Raw genomic sequence first — 17,971 nt, forward strand, 5'->3', positions numbered from 1 at the left:
AAGGAAAGAATGCTTGACCTGTAGTTCAGACATCAGGTCTTGGTTCTGAGCCTGTGAATGGCTAACACACCATGTGCCCTCTGGGAGATCCATCTTGAAAAGGATAGTGTTGAACTAGAGCAGAAGTTGCAAACTGGTGACCCTCAGACCACATCTGACTTACAAACATGTTTTGTTTGACACACAAAACATTTTAAAAAAACCAAAAAACTCAGAGCCAGGCATGGTAGCTCATGCCTGCCATCTCAATAGTTTGGGAGGCCAAGGCAGGAGGATTGCTTGAGCCCAGGAGTTTGAGACAAGCCTGGGGAACATAGGAAGACTCTGTCTCTACCAAAAAAAAAAAAAAATCAAATATTGGTTGGGTGTGGTGGCGCTACCCAGGAGACTGAGGTGAAAGGATGGCTTTGGCCCAGGAGGTAGAGGCTGCAGTGAGCAGTGATTGCACCACTGCATTCCAGCCTGAGTGACAAAGCAAGACCTCATCTCCAAAAAAAATAAAAAATAAAATAAGTGGGAAAAAAACCTGAATGGTTTGCTAACACTAAAAATTCATGAAATTTCTTTTTAAAAATTCAATTTCTGAAATCTTTTGGAAAGATCTGGCACCCTGGGTTTGCATTTCCTCCTGACCACCGTCTGAGGGAGCTAAAGGCAGCTCCGCCTGCAGTTGGAGTGTATGCTTTCCGGCCCACACAGTCCCCTCCTGACTCACTTCACTTGTTTGCATTGGCCACCTCAGGCCTGGCCTTTGATTCTGAAACACGAGACTAGACAAACTCTAGAATATCTAATCGTTCTAGGTTTTGGAGCTAGAGGACCAAATTGCTGAGAGTGTAACTGCTGATGACACCAGAAGTGACTTCTAGCAGGAGCTTGCCTGTGGTCCTCTGTGGGCCCAGCGGTCTCCAGCCAGCTTCCTTCCCTCCTCCTCTCCACTGACAGAGGCTGAGCAGACTGAGAACATAGAGGTTTACAAATTAGGGAAACTACAAGAAACCAAGCTTTCGCCTCTAACTGTTGTTGCAAGCATATTTAGTAAAATAGCTGAGACTTCATTGCTTTCAGGAAATACTAAGGAGGAAGCCGTAGCTTCCGCTCTAGAAGCATCTCAGAAAGATCCCTTGGGAATAGAGCCACGTGATGTGTAAGAAAGTGAAGGAGAGTATGACTTTGCTTGGGAGTGGTGGGCTTTCTTTTTGCCCTGCCTAACCCCATGGGCAGAGTTAACTCTGTGGTCTTTCTTAGGCCACAGAGCTCCATGTCCTCAAAACAATATCATCTCACAGGAAAAAAAAAATGTGGAGCTAGGATTTGCAGACTATGAGTTAGCATCAGTGGCTGCACAAACGTCACCCAAAAGCCACCTCTGGTAAACAGTCTGAGCAGGGCAGCTCAGTCTTCTTAGGAAATTAGCCTCATGTAAACAGACGAATTCAGATAGAGACGCTCATGAACATATCTCCATTCCTGGTCCTTAACCCTACCACCAACTGTCTCTAACTCAGCTTTCTGACACATCCAGTGGATTCCTCAAAGAATGGCACCAAATTCCTCTACTAGGTATCCACACAAATGGCAAAACAAAGAACAGGTATACCTGTGGCTAAAGCAAAGGGAGAGAGAAAGAAACAACAGATAAAGAAGAGAAGCCGTTTATGAGTAATATACTGTGGTAGTTAAATTGTTATCTTCTTCAAATTCTTTTAGAAATAAAATAAATGTAAAAAGACAAGTAATTTTCTCACCTAATTTGCTTGTGGAGCTGATAATTAAGTGTTGTTGGTTGCATCACCAGAATGAATTTGTGATACTTGCTGTAGTGTCTCTGCATATTTAAAGATGAAAATGTTCTTTCTGGTGCTTAGTAAAAATATCATTTTTATGAGCCCTTTCCCTCAGGCAGTTCTGTAGCCCCTGTTCCATATTTATGGAGCTGCAAGACTCCCTGTCTGAGTTATGACAAAGATCAACTTTACACTTAACTGCGCCTTTCAGCTACCCGTTCCTTAACTCTGGGAAAAAGGCCTGGATTCAGAGGCCTACAGAAATTCCAGACATTCTCAGAGAGATCTTTTCCCCCAATCATCTGCATGTGTCTTGATTAGTCTAACCCCTACCCACCTTACAGCTGAAAAAATGGTAGGAAGGAAAAATGTTTAATGGTTAAGAACTCCAGCTCCAGAGGCATGCCCAGTGTGGCTTGCATGAACTTGAAAGAATTATTAGATTCTTTGGGCCTCGGTTTCCTCATCTTCAATTGGAAACAGTAATAGTAACTCATAGAGATTTGGGGAGGATGAAATGAGTGAATGTATGGAAAGTATTAAACACAGGTCTGGCTAGGTGCAGTGGCTCATGCCTGTATCTCAGCACTTTGAGATGCCAAGGCAGGCAGATCACTTGAGGTCAGAGTTTGAGACCAGACTGGCCAACATGGTGTAACCCCATCTTTACTAAAAATACAAAAATTAGCCGGGTGTGGTGGCATGCATCTGTGATTCTAGCTACTCAGGAGACTGAGGCAAGAGAATTGCTTGAACCCCAGGAGACAGAGGTTGCAATCAGCCAAGATCGCACCATTGCACTCCAGCCTGAGTGACAGGGCAAGACTCTGTCTCAAAAAAGTAAAAAAATAAAAATCAGTAAACACAGGTCTGGAGCACAATAAGAGCTCCATACAGTATAGACATCGACATAGCCACCATCATCATCATTACTACTCTAGAGTCATCCAAAGTAGTTGCATATCAGAAAAACCTGAGGAAATTCTTAAAAATACATATTCACAGATACCACACCCAAAACCATATTAGAACTGAATATGGTCTTGATTATTTCTTTTGATATCCTTGGGTGAATAAATGCTCAGCTGGGCCTGGGAACCATTGATCCAAGCCTGCCTCCACAAAACCTTAGGGGCTGAGCACAGAGAGTGAGAGCTCTAGAGGGATTCAAGGTAAAAGAGAGCGGAAGTACCCAACTGCTCCTTGGAGAACCATGGAATTTAGGCCTCAGGAAAGGGTATCATTATAATTATCATTTGGTATAAGTAAGCCCTCTTCTCTCAGCTTTCTTACCTACTGATGCCAAGGACGCTCATTGCTAGCATAGAGAGATATTCCAAAGAGATTGAACTTGCTCATTCTTTGAGCAAGCATCATAGTAGAGACAGCAGCATAAATATGGATAAAGTATCTTTTTAAATAGGAGGATGGGGGGCATCTGGTAGTTAGAGGCCAGATAGGCTGTTAAACATCCTATGATACAGAGACGAACCCCCTAATCAAAGAATTATCTGACCCCAAATGTCAATAGTGTCAAGATTGAGAAAACTGGCTGTAGAAGAATTTGTAAGATCCAGTTGCTGCTCACCTCTAAACCCCTGGGCCCCATCTGCAGAGCAACATGTCTCTTTTGCACCCCATGAAAACACAGGGATCCCCAGTATTGGTTTTTATTGTTGGCTTGAAGAGCAGCCTCCACAGTAGGTGACACCTGTTTGCAGAAACCTCTCTCTCCCAGGGGTAGCTGGTAGAAGTGTATACTGTTTCAGGCTGACCTGAGGGATCACAAGGGCACAATTAGCTTGTGGGTGGCTATGATTCAGTCCTACATCCTAGAATAACTAATTTAATTTGAGTGCTAAACAAAATTAAAAAGATGAATGAATTAGATGTAATCTGTAGTGCTTTTCTGTGTTTAGGAAGATGAAATAATCAGAAATAAAAGGAGAACGTTGCTAAATAGAAAGCATGTGGATTAACTACGAAAGGAAGTTAAACTCCATATTGTATCTGAGTCATGGCACCAAAAAACAAAAAAACAAAAAAAACTCCATATTGTGTGGTAAATATACTGTCTTGTACAGCCGTTGCTTCTGCTGTTGCTGCTATTGTTATGACTTACAACCACCCTAAGATACAGTGCCCTTAGGAAGCACATTCTCTATACTGACCTTTGGCAAACTTTTAAAAATTCTTTACTTTTAAACACAGAAAAGAATATCTGAAAATTATGAGCAGTAAAACATCAATAATATGTGAAATCCTGGGGAATCAGACGTGGAAGCCCTACTATTCACTTTTCATCCATGTTTTTTCTTTCCTATAACCTCATTTTCACTATGTGATCCAGTGTTTCTTTTTTTTTTTTTTTTTTTTGAGATAGAGTCTCATCCTGTCACCCAGGTTGGCACAATCTTGGCTCACTGCACCCTCCACCTCTCAGGTTTAAGTGATTCTCTTGCCTCAGCCTCCTGAGTAACTGAGATTACAGGCATGTACCACCACACCTGGCTATTTTTTGTATTTTTAGTAGAAACGGGGTTTTACCATGTTGGCCAGGCTGGGCTTGAACTCCTGACCTCAGGTGATCTGCCTGCCTTAGCCATTCAAAATGTTGGGATTACAGGCGTGAGCCACTGTGCCTGATTCGGTGCTTTATTATTGTTGTTGTTGTTGTTGTATTTGTGTGTGTGTGTGACTACTAAAAGGATGGTTGTGACTATGAATTAGTCATTAGCCAATGAGCATCTTCTCTGAATCAGCAGCAAAAATGGAAAAAAAAAATCCTTTGAGTTCCCATTAAGTAAAACATATGAAGATGGTTGTGAATTTTTTTCTATTGAAAAACTTAAAAGGAATAAATACTATCTTTTTTACTTTGATCATTCAAATTTTGCCTGCTTTGAGTGCCCATCCTGCTGGATTGCAGAGAAATCCTCGGTTTTTATGAGCACTCACCACCACCACCTTCACCTCCACCTCAGGAACCTTAAGGAGGCATCATGGTCTGAGGCAGCCTGCAGCGTTAGGCCACTGCACTATTCTGCCCTGGTTTCTACCAACGTGTTCATTGTCCAGTTGGTTCCTAATAGGACCACTATGGTAAACAATTCCACTCTATGGTGATATACCATTCACCATAGACTAAGTGCAAATTCTTCCTCTGGAAATGTTCAAAAAACACATGTCTCCTCAATCCTACTGTGCAAAGCTATGGCACAGGAAAGTCTGCCAATTCTGGAAGCCTCTGCAAAGGGAGTCCAGCCAGCCATTCCCTTCTGATACTCCCCTTCCTCCCAGGAGCATTGTGTGGGGGCAGGATGCCAGTAATCACATACGTCATGTTTTTCCCAGTTTTGGAAAACTTCACCAGAACTTCCAAGACTCCTTCTCCAAATCTTGATTTTCCTCTCCTATAACTCATCTAATGACCTACAACGAATGCATCACCAGAGACAAACGTAACCTTTTTTCTGGGGAGAGGATGCTGGGAATAGAAAATTAGATGTTAAAATGTATCTTGTTTTGTTTTGTTTTTCTAATTCACCTTGATCTCCATGGGCTGAGTTAGTCCCAGAACTTTTTTGAGGAGGGATCTGCAATAAATTGGCAAATGAGAAGAGGAGAACACATCCCGGCACCATGACACCTCATGAAGACAAACCCAGGCGTGACCTATAGCATGAAAGAGAAGAAGTCAAAAATCAGAGAGGGAAAGCAGCAAAGATAAACTTTGAAGACAAAGACCAAGTTTAAGTTCATTTATCCAGAGTACAGCAGTGATAAAGAAAAGAAACTTTTAATCTGAGAAATGCAAGCCCCTTTAAATTATCAAGCCAAGAGATGCATTGAAACATGACAGCAGTCAGTGTCCTTTTGCCCCTTGAACTAAGTAATTACCTCTTGAAACCACTTACCATGAGGGCTCTAGGCTGACCAATGCCAAAAGTATTTACAAAGTTAACCTAACCAATGCCATGCACTGGACACCATAACTCATATCCTGTAGTTCAATAATATATGGCCAATCACTAATCAATGTTATTTCTGTAAACCAATGAGAATTCCTGTCCAACAACTTTGTATCGGCCCACTCCTTCTTCCCTTTTGCCTTTGAAAACCTGCTTCTCACAAAGGCTGAGCGGAGTACTTCTCAAGGCAACTTGGAAGTGTCTCCCCAGCAGCTGTCCTCATAAGGGCTCAAGCAAATGCTTTAAAATTATGTTTTGTGCCTCGGCTTCTTCCTTTAGGTTGACATTAGTCCCTCCTTATCCCAGAGGATATGTTCCAAGACCTTCAGTGGGTGCCAGAAACTGTAGTTAATACCAAACCCTATACATGTTATATTTTTTCTATACACACGTATGTATCTGTGATAAAGTTTAATTTATAAATTAGACACAGTAGGAGATTAACAACAAAACTAATAATAAAATAAAACAATTATAACAATATACTGTAATGAAAATTACGTAAATTCGGTCTCTCTCTCTCAAAACACGTATTGTACTGTACTCACCCTTCTTCATGTTGTGAAATCAGGTGATGCAATGCCTACATGATGAGATGCAGTGAGGTGAATGAGACCAGGCGTGGCCATTGCATCACACCTGTAATCCTACCACCCTGGGAGGCCGAGGCAGGTGGATTGTCTGAGTTTAGGAGTTTGAAAACAGCGTAGGCAACATGATAAAACCTGGTCTCTACAAAAAAATTAGCTAGATGTGATGGTATATGCCTGTAATCCCAGTTACTTGGGGGGCTGAGGCAAAGGGATTGCCTGGACCCAGGAGGATGAGGCTGCAGTGAGCAAAGATTATGCCACTGCACTCCAGCCTGGGTGACAGTGAGACCCTGTAAAAAAAAAAAAAAAAAAGTGAGGTGAATAACATAGGCATTACGATGCTACTATTGACCTTCTGACATAGTGTTAGGAAAAGGATTATTTGCTTTGGGTTATCCTGGATCGTGAGGCCGTGATGATACCAATGGCTTGACGTCAGGAACAGATGATGTCAATGGCTGGGGAGCCTCCGTAGTTGAAGTTTTTGCAGAAAACTTCTGAAAGAACATTGTAATCGGAAGGTACTGTCTCTTTCTTTTTAACTCATCAAAGTGTTGCTGCAGAGAATGTGATCTTTCCATCATCATACCATATAAGACGCTGTCCCATGTGAGAATCATATTCCATAATTTTGTGCTTTAATGTTCCTGCAATTTGAAAATCTTCAACCAATTTTGGTAATGCTCACATTGCTGTTTCTGCTTCAGTTTTTTTATTCTTTTTCTTTCTTTGTGGATGACAAGTTTTCCTAATTCCTCACTTGTTAACACTTCTCAATGGTCTTCAATATGTTCTTCCACTTCATCAAGCATGTCGACAAATCTTTCTCTACCAACTTGTCTTGCTGCATGAATGATTTTCCTAACTTCTCCATCAATCCCTGGGAAGCCTTTAAAATCATTCACAACTTCACCCTATAAGCTCTTCCAGTGGGCATTTAGCTTCTGGTTTTAATTCATCCATTGCCATTTGGATGAATGTTGTTATATCACAATAGTGAATGATTTTCAGCACTGCATTATATTCAGATTAGAGTCTGTGTCGATTGCTGATCAAATGCAATCACATACCTGGTTGTTGTATGTGGCCTTAAAAAAACGAATGATGCCCTGATCAAGAGACTGAAGCAATGAGTTTGTATCTGGAGGTAAAAATGCAACCTCAACATTTTCATATTCATAGCAAACAGCTGCAGGGTGGCTAGGGGGCATTATCTGTTATTAAAAGGACTTTAAATTCCAACTTTTTCTCTTCCAGCTATTTTTTTCACTTCTAAGATGAAACATTGGTAGAACCATTCCATAATCAAGGGGGCTGTCACTCATGCTTTCTGATTTGTTGCCAGAACACGAGCAGATAATTTTTGTTTTGGTCTTTGAGAACTCATGAGTTCTTTGCTCTGTACACTATACCTGGCTTTATCATATGCCCTGCAATGTTGCCACCTAGTACCAGGGTTAATTTGTCTTCCCATGCCTTAAGCCCTGGTGCCTCCTTTGCATTATGAATGTAGGTTCTATTGCGCATTTTCTTTCAGGAGAGCTCGATTTCATCGCATTCTGACTTGCTTTGGATGGCATTCTTTCTCCTTAATCAACTTCTTCAACTCTCCCAGAAATGTGGCAGCAACTTTTTCAGCAGACTGCAATGATTTTTATATTTTTCAGTCCAAACCTATTTCTGAATCTGTATAAACATTCCTTACTTTCAGTAAATGACTTGCTGTTGCTTATTTCAAGGGATCCCTTGCTGAAGTCTTCGCATAGGCTCAGTGCTTTCTGGCACAACTTGTTACCATCAATTGAAAATTCTCTGTTCATGTCTTCCACCCACAAATTTAATGCCTTCTTCATCTTAATTATGCACTTATCACACATTGTGGCTGTAACTTTTGCAGTTTGAGGTGCGACAGCAAAACTAGCATGAATCTCTTTTTCCTTCTCACAGTTTCACTGATACAAGATTTGTTCTTTCCATCTTTAGTCATCTCAGCATACCATATTTTTTCTTTCCTTTTTAAGTCAATAACTTTACCTTTTCACTTAAAGAAAGCATTCTATGGCTTAGCATCACCACTCTTGTCTTTGGGGCTATTTTAAGTAAAATAAGTGTTACTTGAACACAAGCACTGTGATACTGAGACACTAGATCTGATAACCAAGATGGCTAAGTAACTAATGGATGGCTAGTGTAGACAATGTGGATACACTAGACAAAGGGATGATTCACATCCCACGCTAGACAGAGTAGGGACAGCTTGAGATTGTATTCAGAGAAGGATGCAATTTAAAACTTATAAATTCTTTATTTTTGGAATTTTTGATCTAATATTATTGGAGTATGGCTGACTGCAGGTAACTCAAACCATGGAAAGTAAAATCGTGGAGAAGGAGGGACTACTGTATATATTAGACAATCAATTCTGTTTCTCTGGCTTTCTCCCTAAACAGTGTCTCTCAGACAGTGTTTGCATTCACTCCCTTATTGTAAGCACTCCTCTCTGTTCCCAGAAACCACGAAGTCCAATGGGCCCTGTCTCCTCAGGTGTGACAGAGTTCACTGGCAGAGAATGGAGTTTCCAACCAACAAGAAAGGAGAAAAGTCACTGCACTCAAGAAGAGAACCAAAAGTTCATAGATCTACAAAATAAGAATTTCTCATGAAAAGAAACATTCTTTCTGGGCACAGTGGCTCACACCTGTAATCCCAGCACTTTGGAAGGCTGAGGTGGGCAGATCACTTGAGGTCAGGAGTTCAAGATTAGCTTGGCCAACATGGTGAAATCCATCTCTACTAAAAATATAAAAATTAGCTGTGTGTGGTGGCAGGTGCCTGTAATCCCAGCTACTTGAGAGACTGAGGCAAGAGAATCACTTGAGCCTGCAAGGTGGAGGTTGCAGTGAGCTGAGATCATGCCACTGCACTCCAGCATGAGCAACAGAGTGAGACTTCATCTTGAAAAAAAAAAATGCTCAGCGCGGTGGCTCACACCTATAATCCCAGCTCTTAAGGAGGTAGAGGCAGGAGGATAGCTTGAGCCCTGCAGTTTGAGACCTGCCCAGGCAATATAGCGAGACCTCATTCTCCAGGAAAATGGGGGAAAAAAGAAAAGAAAAGATTCTGATCTACCATGGCATTTCTTCTTTGAATAGCATTTGTTATAATTAATTCATTCACTTATTCATGATGCTCTCCTGTTTAATAGACTCTTACCATCTTACAGGCAGTTTCTAGTTCCCCTTTGTGTCCTCATGGTAGTACTTAACATATTACCTTGCACAGAGTAGGTGCTTCACGAGGGATTGTTAATAAAAATAAAAGCATGAAGCAGCCATGAAAATGAAAAAAAAAACAACACATAATCCAAAGCCACTGACATCCATATTTCATTCATCTTATATAGCTACAACTCTACTTCTGAAAGCTGTCACACCTTTTTAAGTGAGAGAGTGCTGTGTGTCTCTGTGTGTGTTCACATGTGTGTTCTAAAGAAGGAAAGAGAAGCCACTATAGTTGGCTTCTTGCTCAGCCACCCTCCCACCAGGGTGCTGGGAGCCTGAGATTCACTAATGAGCATGGGTTTTATTGCTTCCATTAGTCCCCGTTAGCTGGAATGAGAAGAGAGCATCTTTGAGCCTAAGCAGCCCACAAATCCTGGAGCACTTCCCTTTCATGTGCCCCACTGCTTATCTACTCTGACAACAATATGGTGAGACTTCCCTCCCTCTGGCTCAGGGCCATGGTCACCATCAGAGCACACACAGTGCTCTAGGAGTGGGCAGAATAGCAGGAAAAGGTCAGAATGAATGCTTATTTCTCTTGAAAGAAATATACCTTAACTTGATTTTTTGTCTGCAGGAACAGAGGACATCTCTGCAAGGCATTTGCCAAACCAGAAAATGCTTCTGAGAGCAGGATGCTAAACTTCTAGCCATGACAAGTAAGAGCAACTGTAATAAAAAGGTTCTGATAGATCTATGTCACTCAGGGGAGTGATAACAAAGAAGAAAGAGAAAGTGATAGTAATATACAGTATTTGAATTTGTTTGTCTGGAGTAAGAAAGAGAACAGAATTAAATGAATAACAGAATGCTACATAACGTCAAATGTCCTCAGGAGGTCTTTCCAGAGAAGGGAGCAAGTGTCTAGGCCTAATTTGAAAACATGCTGTAAATGCCAATTTTTCCTTTGCCTCCTTAAGTCTTTCATCTGAAGAGGCTTTCTTTCTAAAATTAGAGGGAAGGAACACTAATTTGCAATGCAACGGATGAATGAGACATGGCTTAATATGATCAATTGACATGATATCCATTCACTTTTGCTGTAAAACAAACCACCCTAAATGTTGGTAGCTTAAAACACAATCATTTATTTGACCCACAATTCTGTTGGTTGGAAATTTGTTCTGGGCTTGGCTGGGGTGTTCTGACCTAGGTTGGGCTCACTCATGCATCTATGGTCAGCTGCTGAATCTGCTGAGGGCTAGAACACTCATCTCTGCTCCACATGGTCTCTCAGTTCCAAAAGGCTAGCTTGAGCTTGTTGACCTGGCAGCTGGCAGGCTTCAAAGAGACAGAGCTGAATCGCTCACACTTCTGGAGGTCTAGGCTCACAACTGGCACAACATGATTTTGGCCTCATTCTATTGGTCAAAGCAACTCACATGGCCAAGCTCAGCTTCAAGTGGTCAAAAAGGTACTTCATCTTTTTAAAAGTCATATTGCAAAGGGATGTGACTTCATGGAGGAGTGGGGCATTATTAACGTTTTCAGACTATCTTCCCAGTGAGATTTTTTTTCCCCCTACTTGGCCCTGGGTCATGTCACAGCTTTGTGGATCAACCAACAGCTGATCTGAAAGAAGAGCACTGGACTGAGTCAGGGGACCTGAATTCTTGTCCTGATCCTGTCATCATCAAACTGTGTAATACTGTGGCTTTGACTTTTTTAAATCTGTGAAGCAAAGAAGGTTGACTCTGTAAACTCTAAGGCCCTTTCCATAACTAAAGCCCTATGATTCTTGGATAGGCAGCTTTGCTTTCAGTAGCTCAATGAAAAGTAAGCATAGTTATTTATTTATCTATTTATTTATTTATTATTGGAGGCAGGGCCTCACCCAGGCTGGAGTGCAGTGACACGATCATAGCTCACTGCAGCCTCAAACTCCTGGGCCTGAGTGATCCTCCTGCTCCCTCCAAGTAGCTAGGATTACAGGCATATGCCAACATGCCCAACTAATTTTTAAATTTATTTTTGGAGAGATAGGATCTTGCCTGGTGCCCAGGCAGGGTGGTCTTGAACTCCTGGCTTTAAGGAATCCTCTCACCTTGGCCTCCCAAACTGCTGGGATTACAGGTGTGAGCCACTACGCCTGGCAACATAGTAATTTTTTTATTTTAAAATGGATATTATTGTGTATTTCATTTCCTTCTGCTCTAGTCATCACCCATTCTAGCTTGTCTCTTTTCTGTTCTACTATTTAAGCTATCTCCCTGAAAACACTGGATATATTAAAGGCAAATAAATATATCAAATCATCTCTTTTTAATTTTAATTATGTGTTGCACAAATAATATTGTAAAAATGATGGTACAAATACACATTCAAAAATCCTACCACTCAAATAATAGACACATAATTCCATGTGCTCCATGAACACTTACATATAACATACATGATATTTAAAGTTCAGTCATCATTTTTACATTTTTATTTATTATTATTATTGAGACCGAGTCTCACTCTGTCACCCAGGTTGAAGTGCAATGATGTTATCTCCACTCACTGCAACCTCTACAGCCTGGGTTCAAATGATTTTTCCCGCCTCAGCCTCCTAGCAGCTGGACCAGAAGCACCTGCCACCACACCCAGCTAATATTTGTATTTTTAGTAGAGATAGGGTTTTGCCATGTTGGCCAGGCTGGTCTCAAACTCCTGACCTCAGGTGATCCACCCACCTCGGCCTCTCAAAGTGCTGGGATTACAGGCATGAGCCACCCCGCCTGGCCTCAGTCATCATTTTTAGAGTACACATCCTTATTTTTAAAAACATAAAGCAAAGTGCACACATCTTACATATACAGCTTCAAAAACTTTCTTAACCTAAACATACTCACATAACTTGTACCCAGATCAAACAAAACATTACCAAAAACTGAAGAGCCCTCCTCATTACCCTTCTCTATCAATACTCAAATTTCCAAAGTTAACAAGTATCTTGACTTCTATTTCTACAGATCAGATTTGTCAGTTTTTGATCTTCAGGGAAGTGGAATTATGCAGCATGTACTCTTTTGTAACTAGATTCTTTCACTCAATATTTTATTTATGAGATTCATTCATATTGTTGGATGTACTAATCATTTGTTCATTTTCATTGCCGTAAGTTATTCCATTGTATGAATATATCAACAATTTATTTACCTATTCTACTACTAGGCATTTTGGTAGTTTCCAGTCTGGGGCTAACATGAGTAGAAACTCTATGAACATTCTCATATATGATTTTTGGTACACACAGGTACAAATTTTTTTAGGTATATACCTAAAAGTAGAATTATTTAATTGTTGATTTTATATTCAGCATTAGTAGGTACTGTTAAGCAGTTTTCCAAATTGGTTTTACCAAATTATATCTCCACCAACAGTATATAAGAGTTCCCATTGCTCCATATCAAGTGTGGTATATACATGCAATGGAATATTATTTTTTCTTTTTTTTGAGACGGAGTCTCATTCTGTCACCCAGGCTGGAGTGCAGTAGTACAATCTTGGCTCACTGCAACCTCTGCCTTCCGGGTTCAAGCGATTCTCCTGCCTCAGGCTCCTGAGTAGCTGGGACTACAGGTGCATACCACCTTGCCTCCTTGCCTAGCTAATTGTACTTTTAGTGGAGACAGGGTTTCACCATATTGGTCAGGCTGGTTTTGAACCCCTGACCTCATGATCCACCCACCTATAGCCTCCCAAAGTGCTGGGATTACAGGCATGAGCCACTGCACCCGGCCTATTTATTCTTAAAAAGAAAATAAATTCTAACATATGCTACACCACGGATAAACCTTGAGAACATTATGCTAAATGAAGTAAGGAAATAATGAAAAGACAAATACTATATGATTCCACTTATTTGAAGTACTTAGAGTAGTCAGAATCACAGAGAGAAGAAGCAGAATGGTGGTTGCCAGGGACTAGGGGACAAGGAGAATGGAGTGTTACTGTTTAGTGGATGCTGAGTTTCAGTTTTGCAAGATGAAAAGAGTTACGGAGATGAATGGTAGTGATGTTTGCACAACTGTATGAATGTTCTTAATACCACTGGATGGTACACATAAAGATGGTTCAGATGGTAAATTTTATGCTACATGTATTTTACCACAACAAAAACATTAAGAAAAATATGCAGAAAGAAAATGGTCATCAGTCTAAAACTTTGTGTAACATATATAGTGTCTTCCCCAACTCAGTTCTCATAGTTACCCATTAGCATCTATGTTTTCCAAAAGACATAGCTCTTTAACCTCAACTATATTCTGTAACCAAACCTTTCATCTCCAGTATCGCCCACATAAACACCTGCTAAGCTTCTTAGAATTAGATGGCAGCCTACCGTTTGTCTGGAAGTTCCCCGGCACGATCTCAGTCCAGCCTTGTAGCATCCTATGCAATACCAAATGAGAAACGAGATGGATGAGAATATTCCTTATTCAAGCCATTTCCTATCAGAAATAGAAACCAAGTCAGTAATAGGTTTAAACATTGTGAGGATTTTTTTTTTTATGTGAGATTGAATTTCACTCTTGTCGTCAAGGCTGGAATGCAGTAGAGGGATCTCTGCTCACTGCAACCTCAGACTCCCAGGTTCAAGCAATTCCATGTCTCAGCCTCCTGAGTAGTTGGGATTACAGATGCGAGCCACCTTGCCCAGCTAATTTATTTATTTTTATTTATTTAGAGACAGAGTCTCGCTCTGTCACCACGTCAGGAGTGTGGTGGCAATATCTCGGCTCACTGCAACCTCTGCCTGCCGGGTTCCAGCGATTATCCTGCCTTGGTCCCCTGAGTAGTGGGGATCACAGGCATGTATCACCATGGCTGGCTAATTTTTTGTATTTTTAGTAGAGACGGGGTTTCACAGTGTTAGCCAGGATGGTCTCCATCTCCCTGCTGACCCACCCGCCTTGGCCTCCCAAAATGCTGAGATTACAGGCATAAGCCACCACGCCCGGCCTAATTTTTGTATTTTTAGTAGAGACAGGATTTTACCTTGTTGGTCAGGCTGGTCTTGAACTCCTGGCCTTGGCTGATCCACTGGCCTGAGCTTCCCAAAGTGCTGGGATTACAGGCGAGAGCTGCTGCATCTGGCCTTATTGTGATCATTTTTAACTAAGATATGAATCAACTTGGGGCACACAACTCTTTTAGAGCTATTTTACTTTCATTGGATCAGGAAACATTTTTTAATAGATGCCAAATCCAAACTTATTATTTTATTTATTTTTGAGACAGAGTTTTGCTCTTGTTGCCCAGGCTAGAGTGCAATGATGTTATCTCTACTCACTGCAATCTCTGTCTCCTAGGTTCAAGCGATTCTCTTACCTCAGCCTCCCAAGTAGCTGGGATTACAGACACACACCACCATGCCTGGCTAATTTTTTGTATTTTTAGTAGAGACAAAGTTTCACCATGTTGGCCAGACTGGTCTCGAACTCCCAACCTCAAGTGATCTTCCCACCTCAGCCTCCCAAAGTGCTGGGATTACAGGCCTGAGCCATTGCGCCCAGCATATTTTATTTGTTTTTGAGACAGGGTTTCACTTCTGTCACCCAGGCTGGAGTGCAATAGTGCAATCTTGGCTCACTGAAACCTCCATCTCCCAGGCTCCAGCAATCCTCCCATCTTAACCTCTCGAGTAGCTGGGACTACAGGCATGTACCACCATGCCTGGCTTTTTTTTTTTTTGTATTTTTTTGGTAGAGACAGGGTTTTGCCATGTTGCCAAGGCTGGCCTCAAACTCCTGGGTTCAAGAGATCCACCCACTTCAGCATCCCAAAGTTCTGGGATTACAGGCATGAGTCACCACGCTTGGCTCCAAGCTTATTTTTTAATCTGCTTAGGTCGTCAATATTTTTCAGTCTCTAATACTCAAGGCAATCTGTGCAGTCAGACCAAAATGCAAAGTGTAATTGGAAACTTTTGTTTAACTTGGAGAAAAATTATGTCAAAAGACATATCAACTATGTATAAATAATTTCTAAGATCCTCTTTAATTTTACAGTGTTATAATTACTATCAAGTAATAATAATGGAGATTATTTATTGACTGCTTTTATCTCATGAGGAAAGAAGTTGCAATTATTTTTACCCATTGTACACATAAAACAAAAAGACAAACAAACAAACAAACAAAACTAAGTTCTAGGAAGGGTGAATAAATTTCCAGAGGACATTTCCAGTAGCCAGGATTCTTATTCTGGTTACAACATACATATGTGCCTAACCATTACTCTCTAAGGGATGTTATCATCCTCATTACCCAGCCAGATTCTAGGAAAGAGAGGGGATCATCAGAAAAGAGAACGGATATGAATATACAGAAAACGCATCACCTGTTGAGACAACATAGCGGATAAACACATTGTCAACTCCTGATGTTACCTCTTACAAGGAGGTGAGTTCAGAAATGTCATTTCACTCTCCTGTGCCTAAGATCTCCTCACATGTAATATAAGAATAAGAAAGCCCTTCATCAAAAAACATAAAAAATGTATGACCAATGAGAGAGAGTTAACAGACAGTGGAAAATGCTATTAAAATGAAGCTATGACATGTTTTCTGCAATATTTAAAAGGTGTTATGTATAGCTGTCTAATTACAATGTTAAAAAGTGAACTTGCCTAAATAAGAGACTAAAAAGACCGTGGAAGAATTTTCCATCCTGAAATTCTAGATCTAGCGAAGGTCCCAGAGAGAATCTAATCTGCTTGTCCATTGAAAGTATTACTCAATTATTATCTCTAAAAGAAGAAAGCAAGCCAGTCTATTTTGGTGCCTGGAGCAGTGCCTGGCACATAGAAGGCACTCAAAAACTATTTATTGAGGGCCTAATTGGTTAAATTGAGCAAGTCCTGGCCTACCTGGGTGAGCAGATGGAGGGGGCTAGCTATGATTCTATTCAGATATGGGCTTGATGAGACTCCTAAAAGATGAAATAACTGTATTTAGGGTTCTAACTTCACAATTTTACCTTAACTTTAACTTTCCAGTATTTCAATATCTCTGTCTTGATTTTCTTCTAATTCATTTGGGAAATTGCCTTTTTTTTTTTTTTTTTTTTGCTTTGTTGTTTTTGTTGTTTTTATGTGAGCGTTTTACCTGGCTATAATTCTCTATTTCACAGTTATATCAAAAATTTTTTTTGGATATAGAGTCTCACTCTGTTGCCAGGTTGGAGTGCAGTGGTGCAATCTCGGCTCACTGAAACCTCTGCCTCCTGGGTTCAAGCAATTCTCCTGCCTTAGCCTCCCTAGTAGCTGGGACTATAGGAGCGTGCCACCACGCCCAGCTATTTTTTTTTATTTTTAGTAGAAATGGGGTTTCACTGTGTTAGCCAGGATGGATCAAATCTTCTTAAAAAGTGCCACTGTAAGAAAATAATAAGAAACAATAAAATAAATATAGTTTTTACACCTTCTGTGTATCCAGGAATTTCTTTGGCTGACAATATTCAGCTTCAAAGTCTCTAATATCCTGCTCTTTTATTTTTCAAACCAAGCATACCACTTGTCATATGTTCCTCCTCCTATCAAAGTGACTGCCATATTTTGAAGGATGTTTATGTGAGTACATTGGTACCATGGCATTCATAGAAGCCTTGGAAGGTTATCATCAGTGTATAAGCTTGTAAATTTCATAAGGACAAGAGCTGGCCAGTTTTCTTACCATTGAACTCCTATATCTAATACCATGCCTAGTAGGCACTCAAAATTATTTGTGGAATAAACAAATTGGGCTACTAGATTGCCATCAGAATGGATATCAGAGATCAACTAGCAGTTTCTGTAACAGAAATCTCAGCTAAAGAAGAAATACTAATGCACTTGAAGTTTACGATTATGGTTTGGAAGAATTATTCATAAAATAATTGATAAAAAGTTTCATAGCTTTAATTCACCCAAATTCTGCTGTAGCCATTCCATTTTAATCATCTCTAACCTTTCTTTTTACTCCCCATCCTGATACCAAGAAAAAATAATTCTGTGTGTCCTTTTTTTCTCCTTAAGTCCTGCAGTAAGTTCTGAGAAGCCAAGATTTGAATTCTCCAAGAGTTAAAATGAGAAAAAAGCATGGGAAAAGATCGTGAACATTTTTCCTAAGCCTGTTCATCTTCCTGAATTCCAACTGTCAACGGATTCTCCTCAGCAGGTTTCATTTCAATCCATTGCCAGCTAGCATGTATGGAGTCAGCATGAATGTATAAATCACATTATGTCTAAAAGCAGAAGATGAAAGTGCCTCAAAATGGTATCCAAGTCATTGAAGTCAAATGAGATGCAGCAGATTTGTGTGGTCAAATCACTAAAGAAAGCATTCCTGTAAAATGAAGGGATAACTTAGGTAA

The 17,971-nt window shown here is 40.5% G+C and overlaps 1 long non-coding RNA gene across 1 annotated transcript in view; it reads left to right on the forward strand.

Annotated features, from left to right (window-relative positions):
* LOC105705649 (uncharacterized) overlaps positions 1–17,971 on the forward strand; it is a 61,280-nt gene that overhangs the window by 34,246 nt on the left and 9,063 nt on the right. The window contains exons 4-6 of the long non-coding RNA XR_001104720.2: positions 10,210–10,291; positions 15,891–16,021; positions 17,634–17,967. This is a non-coding gene — a long non-coding RNA (uncharacterized LOC105705649). The remainder of the gene's footprint in view (positions 1–10,209; positions 10,292–15,890; positions 16,022–17,633; positions 17,968–17,971) is intronic.

The sequence above is a fragment of the Aotus nancymaae genome, unplaced genomic scaffold, assembly GCF_030222135.1.
Source record: "Aotus nancymaae isolate 86718 unplaced genomic scaffold, 86718_ANA_hifiasm-v0.15.2.pri h1tg000019l, whole genome shotgun sequence".
Classification (NCBI taxonomy): Eukaryota; Metazoa; Chordata; class Mammalia; order Primates; family Aotidae; genus Aotus; species Aotus nancymaae.